The sequence below is a fragment of the Magnolia sinica genome, chromosome 1 (genome assembly GCF_029962835.1).
Source record: "Magnolia sinica isolate HGM2019 chromosome 1, MsV1, whole genome shotgun sequence".
NCBI lineage: Eukaryota > Viridiplantae > Streptophyta > Magnoliopsida > Magnoliales > Magnoliaceae > Magnolia > Magnolia sinica.
This window is the reverse complement of record NC_080573.1, coordinates 117,574,636-117,599,725: the sequence shown is the minus strand read 5'-3', so window position 1 is coordinate 117,599,725 and position 25,090 is coordinate 117,574,636. Positions and strand designations below refer to the sequence as shown.

At 42.6% G+C, this 25,090-nt stretch overlaps 1 non-coding gene across 1 annotated transcript; it reads right to left on the bottom strand.

The window, feature by feature from the left end:
* Window positions 1-3,572: 3,572 nt before the first annotated feature.
* LOC131222585 (small nucleolar RNA R71) lies at window positions 3,573-3,679 on the bottom strand. The gene has a single exon (XR_009160116.1). It is a non-coding gene; the product is annotated as a small nucleolar RNA R71 (small nucleolar RNA).
* Window positions 3,680-25,090: the final 21,411 nt, after the last annotated feature.

Sequence of the window (25,090 nt, the reverse complement as noted above, 5' to 3'; positions counted from 1 at the left end):
ACCAAGGCATTGGACGGGAACAATATTGAGGTTTTACGCGCCAGAGATCGGAGAATTCCAGCCACTCATCCTAAATGGGCCTGAAAAGTATCCAAATGTCAAGATCACAGGGTTTCCACCATCTATTCAGCTCGAAACTTCATACATGTGATGGGGATCATAAATTAACCGTACATATTAAATTTCAGCCATTGAAGATCTCAGAAAGTGGGCCAACGGATAGATCCGCCCATTAAACTCCAATTTGGGGCCCACCTGATAGCTGGATATACTTCAATTTTTGTCTCAGCCCGCTAAACTGGGTGTCAAATAGAATGGACGAAGCGGATTTCTCGCGAACATCACGAAGGACCCCATATGGGGATCTGAGCGCGTCCATTGCATGTGCATGGGACGTGCACTGGATCGAGAACCAGTCAAAGAACGGGTATACCCGATCCTTAGAGATAGCGTTCGCACGCTGTCTCACCGACGAATCACAGTGGGCCACATCCATCGCCCAAACGGATGATCTGAACCATTTATTTTCTCCATAGGGTGGCCAAGACCCTGTCCAATGTCTTCTTCTGTTCCCATGCATGCACACACATGTAACTCATGATCAGATGCAAAACGGACGACTAGAAGATCTGGTACCATGGACCGCATCAAATTTGAGACAAATCAGCCTGTCCCGAATGGTTTTCCGAGGAGAACGCAATGGACGTGGTGGATTTCTCGTCTGACACGGATTTTGGACCTCACCAATGTCACAGCACGAGTCGCGCAGGCTCTGTCACGCAACAGAGCCTGCGGTCGAATGTTGTGGGCCACCCTCTGCATTGATCAGTCCGATCTGGACCATCCAGTGGACTTCAAAGGGGCCTGTAACCATCGCCTAGGTGGCAGAATTCCAGAAGGCATGGAGAAGACGATTTCCAACCGTCCAAACGCCGATCGGACGGCTGAAGAACAGAGTCAGTGGGCCGCAATATCGGAAGTAAAAATCCTCTCTTTCTGCACCGAGATTTCATCCTGCATTTAATGGACATCTTGGATTTACAAAATAACAACGAAGTGGGCCCCACCATCGAAACAGCGCAAGTGCCATCCGCAATCCCTGTTTTAGCGCCGGACACTGGGCGTTCCTTTTTTGGCCATTGCACGATCATGACAATAATCGGATAGAAGATCTGATCCGTCCATCATGTAGCTCAGTCAACAACGTCCCAAGGGACGTTGATTTTACGGGCAGAATGCAAGGAAAATGGGAGTTGGGAGGCTCCGAATTTGACTGCGTAAGGTTTATTCACGCCACCGACTTTCCAGTTTGGCGGACTGCTATGCGTAAAGAGAGCTTCCGCAGCCGACTCGTCTGCGGACTCCAGCCCTCCACCGGCCCTGGATGTATAAAGGAGAGGGACGGCCAGTTGTGGAGGGGAGGAAAAAAAGGAAAAAGAAGGAAGACGGGCGGCTTGGGTGCTTGGCTTGGACGTGAGAAGGAGAGTAATTTTGTTTTGTTTCTTTTCTTTTTATCTTTGTTTTTGTTTAAGGGTTAGCCGCATCATGGTGGGCTAAACCTCTTAGCTGGGGCTAAGAGGGGAAGCTTGTGGTGTGATGGGATTGACTCTATGCCTTTGATTTATGCTAGACTGACTAATGTTGATTTTAGTTCAATTAAAAGGAATACTTTCAGTTTTTTTAATGGTTTGTTGTGACTGAAATTACAATAGATCTGCGATGGCTTTGAGTATTTCTCCCTCCTTTTGATGTTTATGACGTCAGGAAGCCCTGTTTTTCACCATCGTCTCATGGGCATGGTTGGATGACGGTATCCTTCCTAACCTTCATGCATTGTTGAGTGGTTGGTAACTAGTTTAATTCTGTTGTTTGCTTTGCCTCCTGGGCATGGTTTGATGATGGAATCCATTCTATTGCATATACCTTTCATCTCTTTAAAACTATATTAAAAGAAGTTCAGTTTAATTTTCATGGTAATGGCATAAGATCTCCCTAATCTCTACAAGTGGATCCTCTGAATCCCCAATTTCCCTTCCTCTGAATTCCTTAAGTTTAGATTAATCTCTCACCATTATTCATCAATTTACGTTGGATTTAGATTTCATCTTAGGCTAGTCCTATTTCTACCTAGTTTCAGGTAACATACGAGTATCAGTCCCTTGGGATTCAACCTCGGTCTCACCGAGTTATTACTACATCACAACCCTATACTTGGGGAGTGAACAAGTTTTTGGCGCCGTTGCCGGGGATTGACGGTTATGTTTTCTGAAATTAATCAGTTTTAGAATTAGGTTAGGATTAGGATTTTACTAACTTTAGGTTAAATGTTTTTATTTTATTTTATTTTTAGGAACTATTATTTTGTTTTTAGAAACTAACCTATTTTCCTGATTTTGTAGGACCCTGACATGAGTTTCTAAATTGGTAATTCCTTCCTAATTTCTCTACTTTTTCTACTCTTAAAATTAGGGTTTAAATTTTAGAAATTTTCTAATTCTAATATCCGCCTATCTATAGGAAATAGTTTATTTTTAGAAACTTTCCTCTTTTGTTTTTAGAAACTAGGTTAGTTATTTCCCTTTTTAAAAATTAACTTTCTATTTTTATTTTTAGTAACTTTCTAATTTTAACTCTTTTAGAATCTAATTTTGTTTCCTAATTTTCTACTTATAGAATTTTTGTTTAGAAACTAACTCTCCTATTCTGTAGGCCTTTAAGATAGAAATTTCTAATTCGGTGAGTTCTTTCTCTCTACTTTCTATTTTTCAATTCTCTTTTAGTAATTTACTTTCTAGTTTAGGACTTTCTTCTTTTAGAAATCAGTTTACTGCTATCTTTCTTTTAAAAGATTTTTCTTCTCTTTTTAGAATCTAACTTATTTTGTTTTATTTTGCAGGTTTTTAACTTAGGGACTTCAATTTGGTAATTTCTTTCCAACTCTCTCTTTCTTTCTAGATTTTCTTTTCCTTTCTTAGGATTAGGTTTCGAATTTGATTGAGGGCTACGAGTGTTTCATGCCCAAGTGGGCCCGTGATAACACTCGATGTCTCTTGACTGAAGGAGGATTGGTTGAGGGGTTAAGTATCCATCGCAGGACTAGACACCACTCAAAATCCCCTGAGTTAATTGACGTTATGGCTGAAGACCAACCTCCTCTACTTCTACCCAGGGTGGAGGATACCCAAGATGAGAATGAGGTGCATCAGGCACCCCCGCCTCGTACTTTACGAGATTATCTACAACCGGCGGGAGTGAGTACGCCATCATGCATGATTTTCCCTGAAAACACAGGACAAATGGACATCAAGCCAGGAGTTATCCAACTCCTTCCCAAATTCCATGGACTTGAATCAGAAAGCCCATATTTACATTTGAAAGAGTTCGATGAGATTATAGCTACATTATATTTTCCTAATGTATCTGAGGATACAATCAGGCTGAAACTCTTTCCTTTTTCCTTAAAAGAGAAAGCTAAGATGTGGTTACATTCACTGCGTCCTAGATCCATTGGTACATGGAACGACATGCAGAGGGAATTCATAAAAAAATTCTTCCCACATCATAAAACGATTACCCTTAGAAAAGCAATCATGAACTTTGCCCAAAAGGAAGATGAAACATTCTTCCAATGCTGGGAAAGGTTCAAAGATTTGATCAGTTCATACCCACAACACGGATTTGAAATGTGGCGCATTACAAATTTTTTCTATGATGGACTGACATCTTCCATGTACCAAATGGTCGAGACAATGTGTAATGGAGAGTTCATTAATAAAGATGTCGACGAGGTATGGGACTGCCTCGACAGTCTGGCTGAAAAAACACAATCTTAGGACTATTACCCAAAATCAAACACCACGTCTAGACCGACTCAATTAAAGGAGAAAGGTGGATTATATCTCTTGAAAGAAGAGGATGATCTCAAGTGTAAGGTGACTACGCTCATAAGGAAAGTTGAGGCCATGGAAGGAAAGAAGGATAAGGTTAATGAAATTGTTTGTGGCATTTGCGATTGCAACATTCATACAACTGAAAACTGTCCTACAATACCTGCCTTTCGAGGAGTGTTGAATGACCAAGCCAATGCCGCAAACAACTATCAAAGACCTTTTACTGGACCTAACTCCAATACATACAATCTTGGTTGGAAAAATCATTTAAACTTTAGTTGGAGGAATGGATAAACGGCTACCCCTCAAGGTTTCTTCAATCAAAATCCAAATAAAGTGAAACCTCAAGAAGAACCGGTTCAAAATTCCATACAAGAGCTGGCTCAGGCAATGCGGGAAATTATAGATTTTATGCAAAAGATAGATTCTTGTATGACGGTTATAGAAAAGGGGATGCTTCCTGCACAACCTCTCCCCAACCCTAAACCGCAGTACGAGATTAGTGATCCCAGCTCTTCAAATCAGATGGGGCACGCTAAATCCATCACCACTCTTAGGAGTGGAAAGATCATTGATAAAACTCTTTCGGTTAGGCCCGAAAAACCTCAAGAACCAGAAGAGGACAATAATGATGGATCTAGTGATGCCCCACAAAAATTAGAACCGGAACTTCTAGAGAAGCCAGTTGCTCCGTTCCCCTAACAGTTGGTTGCACCAAAACGTCTTTCTAATTCTCAGGATATTCTGGAGGTGTTGAAACAAGTGAAAGTTAATATTCCTCTACTTGATGTCGTGAAACAGATTCCTTCATATGCCAAATTTCTGAAAGACTTATGCATGATTAAAAGACGGCAAATTATTCAAAAGAAAATCTTCTTGACTGAGAAAGTGAGTGCCATCCTGAAGCAAGACGTGCCGCAGAAATTCAAGGATCCCGGTAGCCCAACCATATCTTATGTAATCGGGAACCATCGAATTGATCAGGCACTTCTTGACTTAGGAGCGAGCATAAATCTGATTCCCTATTCTGTATATAAACAGTTAGATTTGGGTGAGATAAAACCCACCCTGACCACATTACAACTTGCTGATCGCTCTGTTCGTGTACCAAGAGGGATAATTGAGGATGTGTTAGTCCAGGTCGATAGATTTTATTACCCTGTAGATTTTATCATCCTGGACACCGAACCCATCAATAACATGAGCACTCAGATTCCCGTCATTCTTGGTCGCCCATTCCTTGCCATGTCAAATACAATTATCAATTGCAGGAATGGTGTCATGACTATGTCTTTTGGAAATTTGACATTGGAGTCAAACATCTTTTTCAATAACGGCAGCAACTCAGAGGATGATGATGATTTCCACGACATTAACATGATTGACTCTTTCGTGGAAGATACGACACCTCTGACCTTATTCTCCGACCATCTAGAGACATGCCTGGCCCACTCCCATGATTTTGATGATGACATGATTAGGGAGACGTGCACCTTGCTTGATATTGCACCGGTACTTGAAGTTAACCGGTGGAGGCCACAATTTGAAGAATTGCCACAAACCGATGTAGTGCCTCTACCATCTAACCTCAAGCCGCCGAAGCTTGACTTAAAACCTTTACCCTCTGATTTGAAATATGCCTATTTAGGTCAAGATGAGACATACCCGGTGGTGATCTCTGCCCACCTGGAGAAAGAACAGGAGAGTATGCTCATATCTACTCTCATTGAGCATAAAGGAGCCCTGGGTGGACGATAGCAGACCTCAAGGGAATCGATCCCTTGATTTGTACTCACTGCATATATCTTGAGGATAATGTAAAAACCGCTCGACAACCACAACGTAGACTAAATTTAAACATGAAGGAAGTGGTTAAGGCCGAGGTTCTTAAACTATTGGACGTGGGTATCATATACCCTATATCTGATAGTCAATGGGTGAGTCCAACTCAAGTGGTCCCTAAGAAGTCCAGAATCACCATCGTAGCCAATGTTAATAATGAACTCGTGCCAACTAGAGTCACTACTAGTTGGAGAATGTGCATTGACTACAGGAAGTTGAATACCGTCACGAGAAAAGACCACTTTCCTTTACCATTCATTGATCAGATCCTGGAAAGGTTAACTGGTCATTCCTATTACTGTTTCCTTGACGGGTATTCGGGCTACAACCAGATAGAGATAGCCCCTGAAGACCAGAAAAAGACCACATTTATATGCCCCTACGGCACCTTTACCTACCGAAGGATGCCATTCGGACTATGTAATGCCCTTGCCACCTTTCAGCGATGTATGCTGAGTATCTTTTCTGATATGGTGGGGCAATATCTGGAGGTCTTCATGGACGATTTCTCTGTTTACGGTCCATCTTTCAGTAAGTGCTTGGAAAGTCTTAAATGTGTGTTGAAAAGATGTGAAGAAAAGAACTTGGTACTTAATTGGGAGAAGTGTCATTTCATGGTTCATAAGGGAATTGTCCTTGGACATATTATCTCGTCCAAAGAAATCGAGGTAGATAAGGCAAAAATCAATCTTATCTCTAACCTACCTCCGCCCAAGAACATCAGAAATGTGCAATCCTTCTTAGGACACAAGATTTTATAGACGAGTCATAAAGGACTTTAGTCTCCTCTCTCGTCCCTTATGTAACCTTTTGCAAAAGGATGCACCATACGAGTAGACTGAGCAATGCCAGGAAGCTTTCACCAAGCTTAAGGGCATGTTAACCACTGCACCCATCATGCAACCACCCGATTGGAACCTTCCTTTTGAGCTTATGTGCGATGCTTCTGATTATGCTCTTAGGGCGGTTTTAGGCCAGAGAAAATATAAGAGGCCCTACGTCATTCATTACGTAAGTAGAACTTTAAATTCTACCCAAGTGAACTACTCGACTACTGAAAAGGAACTCCTAGCCGTAGTGTTTGCTTTGGATAAATTTAGGTCTTACTTGATTGGATCCAAAATCATTATCTACACAGATCATGCGACACTTAAGTATCTTCTTTCTAAGAATGATTCTAAGCCCTGCCTGATACGATGGATCCTTCTACTTCAAGAATTTGATTTGAAAATTAAAGATAAAAAGGGAGTAGAGAACGTAGTGGCCGATCATCTGTCTCGCCTTAATACCTCTGATTCCCTTGAGGCGACTCATATCAATGATATGTTCCCTGATGAACAACTGTTCAGAGTCTCCCATTCACCTTGGTTCGCTGATATTGCTAATTATCTTGCCACAGGTTCCATACCGACACATTGGACTGCGCAAGATAAGAAGAAATTTTTCACCAAGGTGCGCAACTTTTTCTGGGACGATCCATATTTGTTTAAATATGGCCTAGACCAGATCCTAAGGAGATGTGTGCCAAACGATGAGCATCAGATTGTCATCTCCTTCTGTCACTCATAGGCCTATGGTGGTCACTTTTCTGCTAAAAAGACCACGACCAAGATTTTACAGTGTGGCTTTTATTGGCCCACTATGTTCAGGGACACTCATGAGTTTTACAAGGCTTGTGAGCGTTGTCAGAAATTGGGAGCATTGTCCCGTCAAAATATGATGCCTTTGAATCTCATTCTTATCATAGAAGCATTTGACTGCTAGGGCATTGATTTCATGGGACCATTCCCCCAATCATTTGGAAATTTATATATTTTGCTCGCCGTAGATTATGTCACTAAATGGGTCGAAGCAATTCCGTGCCGAAATAATGACCATCGCACGGTCATTAAATTCTTAAAAGAGAACATCCTTTTGCGGTTCGGGACGCCTCGAGCCATCATTAGTGATGGGGGCTCACACTTTTGTAATAGACCATTCGAGAGCTTAATGAAGAAATACGGTATCTCTCATAAGGTGAGCACCCCATACCATCCACAGATAAGTGGACAAGCTGAGATTTCCAATAGGGAGATCAAACATATCCTGGAGAAAACGGTTAACCCCGATCGTAAGAATTGGTCAATCCGTTTGACCGATGCCTTATGGGCATACCGTACTGCCTTTAAAACCCCTATTGAAATGTCTCCCTTTAGACTTGTCTATGGGAAAGCTTGTCACTTGCTTGTAGAGCTGGAACATAAAGCGTACTGGGCGATCAAAAATCTTAATTTCAATCTGGACAACGCTGGCTCGCTACGCAAACTTCAATTGAATGAACTTAAGGAAATCCGGAATGATGCGTACGATAATTCGAGAATTTACAAGGATAAGATGAAAGTATTTCATGACCAACACATTTTGCGAAAATCATTCACACCTGGTCAGAAGGTCCTTTTGTACAATTCTCGATTACATCTCTTTCCGGGTAAGCTTCGATCTCGTTGGATCGACCCTTACATTGTTGTTACTGTTTTTCTTGATGGGGCCGTGGAAATAAGAGATCTCGACAACGGCTAGGAGTTTAAAGTCAATGGACATCGATTGAAACCATTTGTCGAGAAATTTGATTCAGAAGACATGTCCATGCCCCTAACTGCTCCTGTTTACCAGGATTGATCTCCTAGTCTGATGGAAGTATAGGTAGTTTTATCGCTTTCATAGGACTAGGGTAGTTGCTTTATTTGTCTGGCTGAAGACGGTATACTTAGCGCTCCTGGGAGGCAACTCAGCGCTTCATTTCATTTCATTTTTATCATTAGTTAGTTCAATATTTGTGGGTAACATTACTGCAAACCCTCACGAGACTACAACTCGTCCACTAGGGGCAACCTAGGGGTTTAAAGGCTTGTTGCATACGCTAAATGCAATCGAGAGTACCTACGAAAGTGGTATAGGTAGGATTTTATTTTTGTTATTTTTGTGTTGCCTTCTCTCTCGTGCTGACCGACGCCCATGTTGCGATCTTTTGGAAATTAAGCTTCTTGATTTTTTCGCCCAGGTACTATCTTTCCATCACTCTTATATTTTCGTTGTCCCATGTGCATTGTATGCTTATTTCTTTTACATTGAAGACAATGTAGATTTTAGGTTGGGGGTGGGAGATTAGGTTTACTAATCAGTGTTTCCTTGGTCTTGAGCAAAAATTGTGAAAATTTTTAATTTTTTTTTAATGAATTCCTTTTGAATTTCAAGATAAGTGATGTTGATAATTTATGACTCTTGGATTCAGTATCTTTTAGATTTCAAAATTAAGTTTGAATCGTTAATCCGGAATTAAAAGTTGTAAACCTTGATTGAGTCATGATTTCACAAAATGCATCTCGCTTACACATTAAGATTTCAGTTCGACATTGAAGGGATAACTTGGTGATCATTAAACATGAAAAGAACCAACTTGAGATATTGAAAGGATTGGGCGACTGGTCTTTACCATACGTTTGCTCCCTATATGTGTAGATTCGATTCTCCATGGTTGACATTTGGGGAAAGTTGGGTGACTAGTCTTCACCATGGGTCTGCTCCCTATAGGTGAGGATTCGTTTTCCCTCCTTGGCTTTACTTTAAAAAAAAAAAAAAAAAGTTGACATAGTGTGAAAATCATCAAAAGCTGGAAGAATGAATCAAGTTTCGGTTTAGGTGTTGGTTATCATGAATTCTTTTGTGGTTACCAATGATATCCTGAAATAGAAAAGTGAATTTTAATAGTGTTAAGCCGAGATTACACTATATACTCATGGAACTCAATGTTTAGAATTGTCTAATTAATGGATTAATATTTGAACTTAATTATGAAGTCATCATGTGCTTGAGTCTAGGAGAGAATTATACCCAACATTCATGAATCTTAGAATTCTCACATCTCGACTATTTGTTCACAAGTCACTCGGGTTTACAGGAATTGTCTTTTATTTCTGAAAGTAATTTTCGCATATTTTGCTCGAGACTAGCAAAATGCTGGTTGGGGGTTATGTTGTGGGTCAAATATTGCATATCAGACCCAGTTATTGCATGGATTTACAAGCATGATACCGTTTAATGGCCCGATTTAATCGTGTTTATAATGCAGAGTGTATTTATGAGCATGGACCGAAAAATGATACTAAAAGCAGGAATTTAATACTCAGACATCACCAAGGCATTGGACGGGAACAATATTGAGGTTTTACGCGCCAGAGATCGGAGAATTCCAGCCACTCATCCTAAATGGGCCTGAAAAGTATCCAAATGTCAAGATCACAGGGTTTCCACCATCTATTCAGCTCGAAACTTCATACATGTGATGGGGATCATAACTTAACCGTACATATTAAATTTCAGCCATTGAAGATCTCAGAAAGTGGGCCAACGGATAGATCCGCCCATTAAACTCCAATTTGGGGCCCACTTGATAGCTGGATATACTTCAATTTTTGTCTCAGCCCGCTAAACTGGGTGTCAAATCGAATGGACGAAGCGGATTTCTTGTGAACATCACGAAGGACCCCACATGGGGATCTGAGCGCGTCCATTGCATGTGCATGGGACGTGCACTGGATCGAGAACCAGTCAAAGAACGGATATACCCGATCCTTAGAGATAGTGTTCGCACGTTGTCTCACCAACGAATCACAGTGGGCCACATCCATCGCCCAAACAGACGATCTGAACCATCTATTTTCTCCACAGGGTGGCCAAGACCCTGTCCAATGTCTTCTTCTGTTCCCATGCACGCACACACATGTAACTCATGATCAGATGCAAGACGGACGACTAGAAGATCTGGTACCATGGGTCGCATCAAATTCGAGACAAATCAGCCTGTCCCGAACGGTTTTCCGAGGAGAATGCAATGGACGTGGTGGATTTCTCGTCTGACACGGATTTTGGACCTCACCAACCTCACAGCACGAGTCGCGCAGGCTCTGTCACGCAACAGAGCCTGCGGTCGAATGTTGTGGGCCACCCTCTGCATTGATCAGTCCGATCTGGACCATCCAGTGGACTTCAAAGGGGCCTGTAACCATCGCCTAGGTGGCAGAATTCCAGAAGGCATGGAGAAGACGATTTCCAACCATCCAAATGCCGGTCGGACGGCTGAAGAACAGAGTCAGTGGGCCGCAATATCGGAAGTAAAAATCCTCTCTTTCTGCACCGAGATTTCGTCCTACATTTAATGGACATCTTGGATTTACAAAATAACAACGAAGTAGGCCCCACCATCGAAACAGCGCAAGTGCCATCCGCAATCCCTGTTTTAGCGCCGGACACTGGGCGTTCCTTTTTTGGCCATTGCACGATCATGTCAATAATCGGATAGAAGATCTGATCCGTCCATCATGTAGCTCAGTCAACAACGTCCCAAGGGACGTTGATTTTACGGGCAGAATGCAAGGAAAATGGGAGTTGGGAGGCTCCGAATTTGACTGCGTAAGGTTTATTCACGCCACCGACTTTCCAGTTTGGCGGACTGCTGTGCGTAAAGAGAGCTTCCGCAGCCGACTCGTCTGCGGACTCCAGCCCTCCACCGGCCCTGGATGTATAAAGGAGAGGGACGGCTAGTTGTGGAGGGGAGGAAAAAAAGGAAAAAGAAGGAAGACGGGCGGCTTGGGTGCTTGGCTTGGACGTGAGAAGGAGAGTAATTTTGTTTTGTTTCTTTTCTTTTTATCTTTGTTTTTGTTTAAGGGTTAGCCGCATCATGGCGGGCTATACCTCTTAGCTGGGGCTAAGAAGGGAAGCTTGTGGCGTGATGAGACTGACTCTATGCCTTTGATTTATGCTAGACTGACTGATGTTGATTTTAGTTCAATTAAAAGGAATACTTCCAGTTTTTTTAATGGTTTGTTATGACTGAAATTACAATAGATCTGCGATGGCTTTGAGTATTTCTCCTTCCTTTTGATGTTTATGACGTCAGGAAGCCCTGTTGTTCACCATTGTCTCATGGGCATGGTTGGATGACGGTATCCTTCCTAACCTTCATGCATTGTTGAGTGGTTGGTAACTAGTTTAATTCTGATGTTTGCTTTGCCTCCTGGGCATGGTTTGATGATGGAATCCATTCTATTTCATATACCTTTCATCTCTTTAAAACTATATTAAAAGAAGTTTAGTTTAATTTTCATGGTAATGGCATAAGATCTCCCTGATCTCTACAGGTGGATCCTCTGAATCCCCAGTTTCCCTTCCTCTGAATTCCTTAAGTTTAGATTAATCTCTCACCATTATTCATCAATTTACGTTGGATTTAGATTTCATCTTAGGCTAGTCCTACCTCTACCTAGTTTCAGGTAACATACGGGTATCAGTCCCTTGGGATTCGACCTCGGTCTCACTGAGTTATTACTACATCACAACCCTATACTTGGGGAGTGAACAGTAATGTTTGACAGAATGATTATAACAAGTCCATTGAATTTTATTTTTTTCTGAAAATGAAGAAATTCTAAGTCTCGGATGCTACAAGCATAAGATTACATCCAAGTGACTAACCAATGATTTTTAACCATTGATCTACATGGACAATGTTTGGACAACATAGATCATCGTATTAAAGTAATTATAGTGATACAATTGATAATCTAATTATTTTGGGATATATATCACAATAAATTCATAGCCCAGTGACACATGTTACGCATGTAACTGGCAACTTCTGGAAGGATTGTACATGTAATCCAAGGTTTCACCTTCGATTTCAAACTCCTCTTTGAGGGGATTTGAAACCGCCATTACTATAGTACCAAACAAATAAGGAGTTGTTTAACACTATGGATTTGGGGGGATTTGAGGAAATTTTAAATTTCCAGTTGTTTGGCGCATGGATTTGGAACCCCTGGATTCAGAACTACCCCCAGGATTTGAAATCCTCCCAGTGTTTGGCACCTTGAAGTGTGAGGCAACTTTAATCCAAAAGTAGCTATGCATGGTATATTTATAGAGGTTTGAATTTAATTACTAAATCAACTTTAATATCTCTAATTAGTGAGATATGTAATTTTTGACACAATGGTTGTGATAATCCCAAATATATGGTTTGCTCGAAAATGATGAAATTCCAAGTCTCAGATGAGCCACAAGTACAAGATCATGTCTGAGTGACTAACCAACGATTTTTAATCATTAATTTACATGGACAATGTTTGGATGGTGCTGATCATCATTAGTGGGCCATGTGCCTAATAGAATGACAGTATGTGACACACATGTTACACCTGCAATTATTTAAATGATTTTAGGTGTAATCCAATCTCTCACCGTGGATTTCAAACCCCCTCGAAGAGGGGATTTGAAACCCCCAGTTACTTTATGTTGCCAAACAACCAGGAGATTTAAAACCTTCCTCAAATCCCCTCGAATCCATAGTGCCAAACGATCCCTTAGAATAATTGAGTTCTAGAGGATTTCAAATCCTCTCAAGTTACATCTAAAATCCTTTCAAGAGCAGCATGTGTAACACGTGTGTCACTAGGATATTATTCTATTGGGCACATGACCCACTAATGGTATCCCAAAATAATTAGATTATCAATTGCATCACTATAATAACTTTAATATGATGATCAATGCCATCCAAACATTTTTCATGTAAATCAATGGTTAAAAATTGTTGGTTAGTCACTCGGACATTATCTTAGGGGGCGTTTGGCGCATGAGTTTAAATGGGATTAGGTGGGAGTGGGTTTAAGATATCATTGATCATTGCAATGTCTTGTTTGGGACTCACATAAGTTATGAGTTGTGAAGCCCCTTCTTGGAATCAGCACTGGGGCAAGGGTTTCTTCAATCTTACTTTGGGTTTTGTGTGGCTAGTGGACGGTGCTATGTGGACCCCACCATGATGTATGTGTTTTAACCATGCCGTCCATCCATTTTGAAATATAATTTTAGGGCCTGATCTTAAAAATGAGGTGGATATAAATCTCAGGCGGACCACACCATGGGAAAATAGTACTAATTGAATTACACCATTAAAAACCTCCTAGGGCCAACTGTGCGGTCCATTGAGATTTGGATCAAACTCATTTTTAGGCTCATACCATTAAATTACATGGAAGAATGGGTGGACGGCATGGATGAAACACATACATCATGGTGGGGCCCACAGAGCACCGACCGGTAGTGGCAAGATGAGTAGCCAATTAGTTTCCCAAACAGGAAGTGGGATGGCCTCCAAGCCATGGGATTAGACTACAATCCCTGACACAGTTTAATTATTACATTTTGGTAATTCCGTCCCACCTAAACCCATCTAATCTCATGCTCCAAACACCTCCTCGTGCTTGTTGCACATCATTTTCGGGCAAAGCATATATTTTAGCGGGCTTATTACAACTATTGTGTCAAACATTGCGTAGGTTCACTAATTAGAGATATTAAAGTTAATAATTAAATTCAAACCCAGTAAATATACCATACATAGCTACTTTTGGACTAAGGGCCTGTTTGGACGGACGAATAGGGATCCCATGGGATTAGAAGAGATGGGATGGATTTTAAGGTAATGATGGTGGTGTCAGTGGATTGGTTTAATATCCATGGGTTCTCTATATCCTGGGACAAGTTCACCGAGTCTGTTTGGCATGCCCGGCATATCCCAGGATTTTACCTTCCAATCCCTTCCAATCCGTCCAACCAAACACGCCCCAGGCACGATTGAACGAGATTAAGAGGGATGGGATCAATTTTAAGGTAATGATGGTGATGTCATTGGATTGGTTTAAGACCCATGGCTTTGCTATATCCCAGGACAAGTTCATCGGGTCTGTTTGGCTCATTTGGCATATCCCGGGATTTTACCATCCCATCTCTCCTAATCCCTCTTAATCCGCCCGGCTAAGGGCTTGTTTGGCCGAGCGAATCCAATTGGATTAGGAGGGATGGGATGGGTTTTAAGGTAATTATGGTGGTGTTAATGGATTGGAAAAAGATCCATGGGATAGTTATATCCTGGGACAAGTTCACTGGGTCTGTTTGGCACACCCGGCATATCACGGGATTTTATCTTCCAATCCTTCCAACCAAGGAATGGGATCAATTTTAAGGTAATGATGGTGATGTCAGTGGATTGTTTTAAGATCCATGGGATTACTTATATCCCGGGACAAGTTCACCGAGTCTGTTTGGCTCGTCATGCATATCCCGGGATGTCTCGATCCCATCCCTCCTAATACCGTGGGATCGATCCGGCCAAACAGGCCCTAAAGTTAATTCCCAATCCAGACAACATGGGATTTCAAATATAGAGGGTTCCAAATTGATGCTCCTAAACATGCTTCTATTTGAAATCCCCTCGAATCTCTCTCAAAAGCCCCTCCCAAATTTAGGGTTTGAAATCCCCTCGTGTTCCCCTCCAACCCCCTCCCAAATCCACTAGACCGTATCCACCGAAACTCCATCCCAACTAACCAGGGTTGCAGTCCTTTAATTGAAACTGTCCAACTAGACTCGTGCGTGTGGCATGAGGAGAGGCTGTCTCTTTGTACACGTGCTAATGTGTTCGTGTGTATGAGATCCGATGGATTCATCATGTGGGACCCACCGTACAAATGTCATGTTTTCCGTTTAGTCCGGTCCATGGGACACCAGACGGACCCCACACGTATGATACAAATATGTGGTTAGGAGGATTTGATGATTTGAGACAAGCATTTAGGCCAGTGGATAAGGTGGGTCCACCTGATTTTCAGCCCATGGAATTTTAATGATGGTCTAACCTAATGAACCCTTCAGATCTATTATGTGGTAGGACGACATGAGAGAAGGGAGCCTCCTATCCATTCTACCCGCGCGAATACCGTCTTCTCTCGGTCAATTTTGATCCTGTCTATTAAAATCAACAAAATCAAAGCAAAAGCCACCCTCAACGAATTTAAATACTATCCCTTCTCCCTCCTTCAAACCTATCACCCTTCTCATATCCTCCTTTCAAAAAGCCCTGTTATTGGAAAAAAAAAAAGAAAAAAAACCATCTTCTTTTCCAATCCATAGTTATTTGCATTTCATCTCTCTTGCATTGAGATTTGGAAATCCTTTTTGAGTTTTGGTGGGTTTTTTTTTTAGAGGAAAAACTTATATTTCATTCTGTGTTTTTCAAGCTCTATACATTGTAAATTCAAGTTTCCTATACTCAGGCTTGAAGAATATTTCTGGGTTTTTGCTGGTTTTGTTCGAGAAAAAAAAAAACCCGTCTCTCTTTCTGTGTTTTTCGAGCTCTAGAAATCAGTAGTTGAGGCTCTGCGCATTAGCAATTCTTAGTTTGGTGGGTTTTTGTTGGGAATTTCAATGGACAATACGGCCCTTTATAGAGTGGGAAGTTTGCCGCGGAATGGCTCTTCGATGTGGAAGAATACCATTGTCGATAGTGTTTTCTCGCAGTCTTCTCGTGAGAAAGATGACGAAGAAGCTCTTGATGGGGTTTTCCTCCTTAGGTCAGAGGAGATGTGGTGCGGTTCAGATGCCACAAACAGTGGAATCACTGCACTGCTCGACCAGTCGAGAGCACTGCTAGACTAGTCGAGTGAACAGTGCTCGACTAGTCGAGGGTCACTCGACTCAAAGTTTAGCGAGCTCAGTGAACAATGCTCGACCAGTCGAGGGCCTAGCTCGACCAGTCGAGTGAACAGTCTTGACCAATTGAGGACTCTGCTCGACCAGTCGAGGTTACGTAAATTTGAGTTCGGATCTTACGCGGACTGCGAAAATCTGAGGCCCTTTCGCAAGGGGTGCGAAAGGGAGTTTCCTAAACTATAAATAGGAGTGCCTAGGGCCTTTCTAAAGAATGCAAGAAGGTTTTCTAAAGCTTTGTAAGGGTTTGCTAAAGGGTTTAGGGCTATCAAAGGTGTGAGAGAGAGAGAGAGAAAGAGAGAGGAAGCTTGTGGAAGGGAGGTTATGCTTGTAGAGGTGATTTACTGTGCACTCGATAACTCAGCGCTTCTACGTCGTCGTGATAGGTGAGATCTCTCCGTTTTCTTTTATTCTCTTACTGTTTAACCATTCTTGCATCAGTGAAGAAGGTTGTAACGTTTTACTTTATAGTGGATTGTTGATCTGGACGAGGTCTCATGGTTTTTACCTCTTTAAGAGTTTTCCATGTAAAAATCTCTTATGTGGTGTGGTTTATGCTTTAATTTATTTCATTGCTTTATTTCTCATAATTCTGGTTTGATTTGGGAGGCTAGATCCTAAGGTTTTGTGTAAGGCCCCCAACTAAGTGGTATCAGAGCCAAGTTCAATGAACGGAGTGGGATTGATTTTGAATTATGGAAGGTGGCTTATCAAGGATGACTAGTCTCAATGGTTATAAGTGGACCATATGGAAGGCTAAGATGGAGGACTTTTATTGCAAAGACTTGTATTCTCCAATTCAAGGCATATCAGCAAAGTCAAAGGATATGAAAGATGATGATTGGAAGAAATTGGACTGGCAGGTGGTGGGGTTTATTAGACAATGGTTAGACGATTCCTTATTCCACCATATGTTTACGGAGACCTTAGTCGCTAGCCTATGGCTAAAATTATAAGGGCTGTATGAGAGGAAGACAGCTGGTAATAAGATTTTCTTGATATGATGACTTGTGAATCTCAAGTTTAAAGATGGTAGTTCTGTAGCTGAGCACATGAATGAAGTCAGCAATATAGTGAACCAGCTCTCCGTTATGAAGATGGTCTCAGATGATGAATTACAGGTTTTGTTATTACTTAGCTCATTGCCTGATAGTTGGGAGACATTGGTGGTATCTCTAAGTAACTTTGCGCTAGATGGAAAGGTATCTATGGAACAGGTTACTAGCTGTCTCTTCAATGAGGAGATAAAGAGGAAGTCTCAGGAGTTTACTCAATAAGAGGCCCTTGTGACACATGAACGGGGGAGAGGAAAGAACAGAAAGAGCGGGAAGGCCTAAGATAAATCAAGAGGCAAGTCGAGTACTAGGAAGGAGTTGAATGCTGGAATTGTGGCAAGAAGAGCCATTATAAGCATGAATGTCGTAAGAATAACAACAAGAAGAAAAGAAAAGGAAAGGAGAAGGAAGATGAATCAGATTCTATTGCGGTCGCTTCAGATGGCGACGTTGTAATTATTCTTTCAGTAGATCTTGATGTTTGTCTCACGGCTACGAGTCAGGATATTGACTAGGTGATTGACTCAGGAGCTTCTTTTTATGCGACTCCACGTAATGACTTCTTCATAAGCCACAAGTTAAGTGACTATGAGACCGTGAAGATGAAAAATTCTGGCATATCGAAAATTATAGGGGTCGGTGATATTTGTGTGAAGACCGATGTGGGTTGCACATTAGTTCTCAGGGATATGAGGCATATCCCAAACCTTTGCCTCAACTTGATGTCGACGGGAAGGTTGGATGATGATGGCTATGAAAGTCAGTTTGCTGGTGAGTGCTGGAAGCTCATCAAGGGTTCATTGATTGCTACTAGAGGAAAGAAGTGTTGCACTCTTTACAAGGCAAGTGTCAGTGTGTGCGGGTGGGTTGAACGCAGCGGAAGATTCAACTATTGACATGTAGCACATGCGTCTAGGTTATATGAGTGAAAAGGGGCATCAGCTACTAGCGAGGAAGCGGCTCCTTCCGGACGTGACAGGTATACCTCTCAAAACTTGTATTGATTGTTTATCAGGAAAACAGCATAGAGTTTCATTTATTAAAACTGTTTCTCATGTTAATAAAGTGCATGCATTAGATTTGGTTTATTTTGATGTTTGTGGCCCTATAAGGATAAAAACCTTAGGAAGGACATTGTATTTTGTCACTTTTATAGATGATGCATCTAGGAAGGTTTGCGTTTATGCTTTGAAATCCAAAGACGAGGTATTTGGTGTGTTTAAATTGTTTCATGCTATGGTCGAGAGAGAGACAGGTAGATCATTGAAGTGCATCCGCACTGACAATGGTGGTGAATACATTATCAACTTTCATGAGTATTGTAAGTCCCTAGGATACGACATGAACAGAAGGTTCCCAAGACCCCCCAGCATAATGGTGTGGCTAAGGGAATGAATTACACCATTGTTGAAAGAATCAGATGTATGTTATCCCATGCGAAATTGCTCAAGACCTTCCAGGGAGAAGTAATGCACATGGCTGTGTATCTGATAAACAGGTCTCTATCAGCCCCTTTGAATGGAGAAGTGCTTAAGAAGGTGTGGACTGGACAAGATCTATCGTACAGTCGTCTTAGGGTGTTTGGATGCACGACATCCGTTCACATTCCAAAGGACAAGAAGTCTAAGCTCGATATGAAGATCAGACAGTGTGTGTTCTTGGGGTACAATGATGAAAAGTTTGGTTACAGATTGTGCAATCCGACAGAGAAGAAGCTCATCAGGAGCGGAGATGTAGTGTTCTTTGAAGATCAGTGTGTAGAAGACATTGGTAAGCCAGAGAAGAACCAGCCTAGTTCAGGTGAGCTAGAGGACATAGATCCGATTATTCATCCCGTGGTGCCTGATGATGGAGGAGTACAACAAGGTGTAGAGGACGAGGGAGTTCCTATAGAAGATGGACCGGGGGAGCAGCCCCCACTTAATACACCTGTTGAGCCATAGGTGAGGAGGTCATTTATGGACAAACAACCATCCAAGAGGTGCTCGCCGCATGAGTAGATTATGCTGACTGGGTAGAGAGCCAGAAGATTATTCTGAGGCCATAACCGACGAGCATAAGGGGGAGTGGTTGAAAGCTATGCAAGAGGAGATGAAATCTTTGCATAAGAATCACACCTATGACATGGTGAAACTGCCTAAGGGCAAGAAAGCTCTAAACAATAAGTGGGTGTTCAGAAAGAAGGTTGAGTAGAAGAATTTACAGATGAGGTTCAAGGCCAGACGTGTGGTGAAAGGGTTTGGTCAGAGGAAAGGCATAGACTTCGAGGAGATATTCTCACAAGTGGTTAAGATGACATTCATACGAGTGTTGCTTGGGTTGGTGGCTAGCATGGATCTGGAGATAGAGCAGTTAAATTTAAAAACTTCATTCCTTCATGGTGACCTAGAAGAAGAGATCTACATGCATCAACCAAAGGGGTTCGAAGTCAAGGGCAAAGAGCATATGGTGTGTAAGCCGAGGAAGAGCTTGTATGGGCTGAAACAAGCTCAACGGCAATGGTACAAGAAGTTCGACTCATTTATGTTGAAGCATGGGTATGACAGAATAGAGTCAGACTACTATGTGTTCATGTGTAAGTTTTCAGATGGTGATTTCTTAATTCTGCTGTTATACATTGATGACATGCTCATCATGAGAAAAGATGTTAAGAAGATCGACAGGTTGAAACAAGAGTTGGGTAAATCGTTTGCGATGAAAGACTTAGGCCTAACTAAACAAATCCTAGAAATCAAGATAACCCGTAACAGAAGTAGCAGGAAGCTTTGACTGTCATAAGAGCGGTATATTGAGAAAGTCTTAGAGCGGTTTAATATGAATGCAGCAAAGCCGGATAGTACTCCACTGGATGGTCTGTCACACCCCGAACTCGGAAACCGGGCTCACAAAATTCCCGATCGCCGAATCCAGCGCCGACAGCCTCCGTAGAACCCCGTTCTCGGATCCCGATACCCATTCACCAAGTTCCGATCCTGGGATACTACAAGGAGGGTTTCAAATCATCAGTCTGATTCATAATGAGCATAACAAAAGCATAACCCACAAACAATAACCACAAGAACACCACCACAAAATCCACTATGATCAAAAACTTTTTGTACAATACAACAGAAAGGGAAAATACAATGTAATAAAAGAAACAAAACTCCAGAAGCTCGGCTGCACGCTCCAACTACAGCGAGACTATGGCTGCGACTGCGTCCTGGCGTCACCTGCACGCATCAATCGTGCATAAGCTTATGGAAAGCTTAGAGGATGGTGTAAGTGTGTGCGCAATATAAACGTGCTCAAAATGCAAGGTCAGAGTGATGCGGAATCATGGTGATGAGCACATGAATGCAATCAGCCGTACCAAGGCTATGCGGTGCAAGATATGAATGCTAACGGCCATAACACAGCCATGCGATGCGAGATGCAACTCAAGCATGCCAATCCTCATCATGTATCAGTACAGTTCTTATTCTGGATAATCACCGGGGTTCAATACACTCCAAATGGCACTGTCGCTCTCCTAGCCGCACAGTCCAAGTGAGCGTAAGAAACCTCACTATCCGCCTGGCCAATAGTCTGCCAATACCTATCCGGCACATCGATAGCGGACCCATTCGCGAGCTGGTCAAACTCAGCCTAGTATTGCCCCCTACCCTTGGGCGAGTAAGGCCACACCCCTTTCCAACCGACCACGACACAGTGGGAGACGCGGCCTCCTGGTATTCGGCCCTCGTGCGCTCATATATCCACTCGGTCTCGACATTGGAGTCATCCCCTGGTACCATCGGGTTTAGGAATTTTCACCCAGGGACATCTATGGTGCCCGTATGCTAGAATCAAATATTTTCGGTCTCCAATCCTGCCATCTACGATGTATCTGTGGAGGCTATGGCCCTGATGTCGCTAGGGCATACAGTAACTACAATCACACAAATGCAAGTGCATGAATCATACTATCAGTCATGCAACAGCCCTGTATATACCATGCACTTATATGAGGCAACTCCGCCTATCAGGGAGCCCATAAACAGTCTATCCAAAGGTATATGCTATGATCGGTCATTCCTCACATCAGGCATACATATGGTGCGAATGATCATGAATCATGCATCTATACTAAACATGTAATAAGAGATGGGTTCTAGGTATAATGGAGATGGGCCTAGACGGCCTACTTACCACAAGTTTGGGCCTATCAGTGGGCCTTAGGGAGAGCTATAATGCGGACATTTAACCAACATTATTAATGTGGACGTCAAACCAACATCGCTCCAAAGGAATGGCCTTCCATGAATCACATATTGTATTGGGCTTTTTATACATCTGATTGGGCCTTGACCCAAGGACCCAAATACATCAAATGGGCTACATAACATGAGCCCCATCTCTATATCAAGGTGGGCCTCAATGGGCCTCATAATATGGATCTAATACAAATCAAGGTGGGCCTCAACAAGGACCACTAATGCATGAAGATGGGCCTTAAATTGTCTCCAAAACAGTTGGACAGTGGGATGAAACACATACATTATGATGGAGCCCACACTAATAGAGGGTGTGGTTTACAATACTTACATAAGTGGGGCCCACCAAAATGCTCATTTTCCACCCAGCCTAAAGCCCAATATAATGTTTATTTTCTACCCAACTGTTCATAAAATCACGTGGACCAAGTTAGGGCCCACTGTAATATTTATTTGTCACCCAACCGTTCAAAGGGTCTCATGGACCTGGGGTAGGGCCCACGGGAATGGGGTCCACTGTAATGTTTATTTTCATCTAACCTGTTGAACAGGTTACGTGGGCAGGGAGCCCACTGTAATGTTCATTTAACGTCCAACCTGTTGGTAAGGTCATTGGACCTTGGGAAACTGGGGCCCACGAAATGTGGTTCACAAATCCAGCCCATTCATTGTGTGCGTCCCACAATTTTAAGGGTCCAAATGAAGTTTCATTTGCATCCAAAACTCAGGTAGGCCCCACCAACGATTTTATATGTTTTAGGCATGTCTTCACATGATTTTAGATGGTATGGTCCGCCTGAGTTCCGTTTACGGCTGATTTTTGAGATGGATGGGTGGTACGTGGGGGCCCACCGAATGCATGGCTTTGATGTCCGAAACACATCACGTGGGGCCCACGGCTGGGGCCGTGACCCAAGCCAGTCCGCCCGTCCGCCCGTCCGTGACCAGCGCAGGCAGCGCCTGCGTAGCGCTGACAGCAGCAGCAGCTCTGCTGCTTTCTTTTTTTTTTTTTTTGAATATCCATTTTTCCACGGTTTTTCCCAGGCGGGGCCCGCTTCAGAAAGATCCACACCAGCCATCAGTCCCTGTGGCTCGGTACAAACCCGTAGAGTCCAATATTGGGCTGTTTCAAATGTACCGAAGCATCAGAGAGTAAATCAAAGGTAGGAAACTTGTTTCCTGTGGTATGGCCCGCTAAGGAAGGTGATCAACTTCATTTTTTCGGCTCAACGTCTAAAATGAGATGGGGAACAAAATGGACGGCTTGGATTTTACATATACATCAAGGTGGGGCCTGCACGAGTGGCCCACCACTTCCTCCGTATGCTAGCTCGTTGGTACAGCCCATGCCAGTTTACACATCACTGTTCGCAGACGTCCAGCGTCCAGGGACGCTGGACAGCATGCTTAGACACATTGCTGTGGTGGGTCCCACGTAGATGTGGCCCACCAACATATATGTATATAATATATATATTATATTATATATATAATACATATTATATTATATATATTATCTAAAATATAACATATATACATCTAGTTATATATATATAAATATATTGGGTCCATCCAAACAATGAATGGTGTGGATCATCAACTGCACTAGAGTGGGCCACACCGTCTGATGTAGATGGACGGAGTAGATGTAACACATATTGGTGGGATCCACACCATTACAAAGAAGAGAGAAAGAGAGAGATAGAGAGAGATATACGGTGAGATAAAGGAACCCAGCCACTATGGGCCCTCTTGAATAAATCACATACATCCAAATGGGTCCCACCAACAAGTGGGCCCTAAAACTTAAAATAATGGAAAATCACCCACCTTATCTTCCTTTTCCTTGCTCCCTTGGACTCCTTAGCTCCTTACCTTCACTTTTAATGGAGGTTGATGAAAGATGAATGGTTAAGATTGGAGATGAGAGGGTGGGCCACACTTGAAGTTGAGAGAGTGTGTTGGATGTGTGAAATTTCTCATGGGATTTGGAAAAATTGCTAGAGAATGAGAGGGAGAGATAGAAATAATGGATGGAGGGATGGGTGGAGTGATGGTTGTAAGAAAGGAGTGATGAGGGGTATGGTTTAGTTTGAAATTGGTGGAGAAGAGAGATGGTTGCGGTTGAAAATGAGAAAAAGAGGAATGGTGAGGTGGAAAGATGGTGGACTTTTGGAAAAAGAGGGAATGGGTGAAGTACTTGATGTATGAGATGCATTTATGGTTAATTGATGGGACTAATTGTGTAGAGATTCCCTCAAAATCCGCAACGCGTGGTGTTTCTTCGGAATAAACGCTGATCGGCATCTTCTTACCTGGGTATCGGTTCGGTGCGCAAGTCACGGCGTTGGAACCGCGGCGATGACGCGGTCGCTATGATACAACTTTCGGATCAAGCCGACGTCGGTGCGCGGGACCTGGCTTAGGATCGTGCGCAAATACCGAATACGGTGCGAAGGTTGCTGGAATTTGACCGGAAGGACCGCGGAAGTTAACGGAATGGTACGGATTAGGACACGGGTCTTACATGGTCACTTTAGATTGAGCAACAGGCAGTGTCCCAAAACAAAGGCAGAGGTGGAAGAGATATAGAAGATACCCTACGCGTCAGCTGTAAGAAGTTTGATGTATGCTATAGTGTGTACACGCCTAGACATAGCATATGTGGTTAGTATTGTCAGCCGGTATCTTGCTAATCCTGGTAAAGAACATAGAGCAGTGGTGAAATGGATATTGCGGTATCTAAGAGGCTCATCTAGGTTGAGCCTATGCTATGGTGATGGAAAACCTGTGTTAGAGGGCTATACAGATGCAGATATGGCAGGCGACATAGACTTCAGGAAGTCTACATCGGAGTTCATGTTCACGTTTGCAGGAAGAACGATTTCTTGGCAGAGCAAGCTACAAAAGGTCGTAGCATTGTTGACAACAAAGACCAAGTATATTGTAGTAACAGAGGCATGAAAAGAGATGCTTTGGATGAAGAGGTTCCTATAGAAACTTAGCCTGAAGTAGGACCACCACGTGGTCTATTGCGATAGTCAAAGTGCTATACACTTAGCAAGAATCCAAGTCAGCACTCCAAGTCAAAGCACATAGAGATTCAGTATCACTGGATCAGGGATACTTTGGAAAAGAAGCTGTTACAGTTTGAGAAGGTCCACACAGACGATAATGGGTCAGACATGATGATCAAGGCTTTGCTCAAGGGCAAGTTTGAGGTTTGTAGAAACCAGGCTAGCTTAAAGAAGGTGAATTCCTCCTGAGTCTGAAAGGGAGAGATTTGATGGGGTTTTCCTCCTCAGGTCAGAGGAGATATAGTGTGGTTAGGATGCCACAAATAGTGGAATCACCGCACTGCTCGACCGGTCGAGTGAACAATGCTCGACCAGTCGAGGGTCACTCGACTCAAAGTCCAGCGAGCTCAGTGAACATTGCTCGACCAGTCGAGGTTAAGTAGATTTGAGTCTGAATCTTGCGCGAA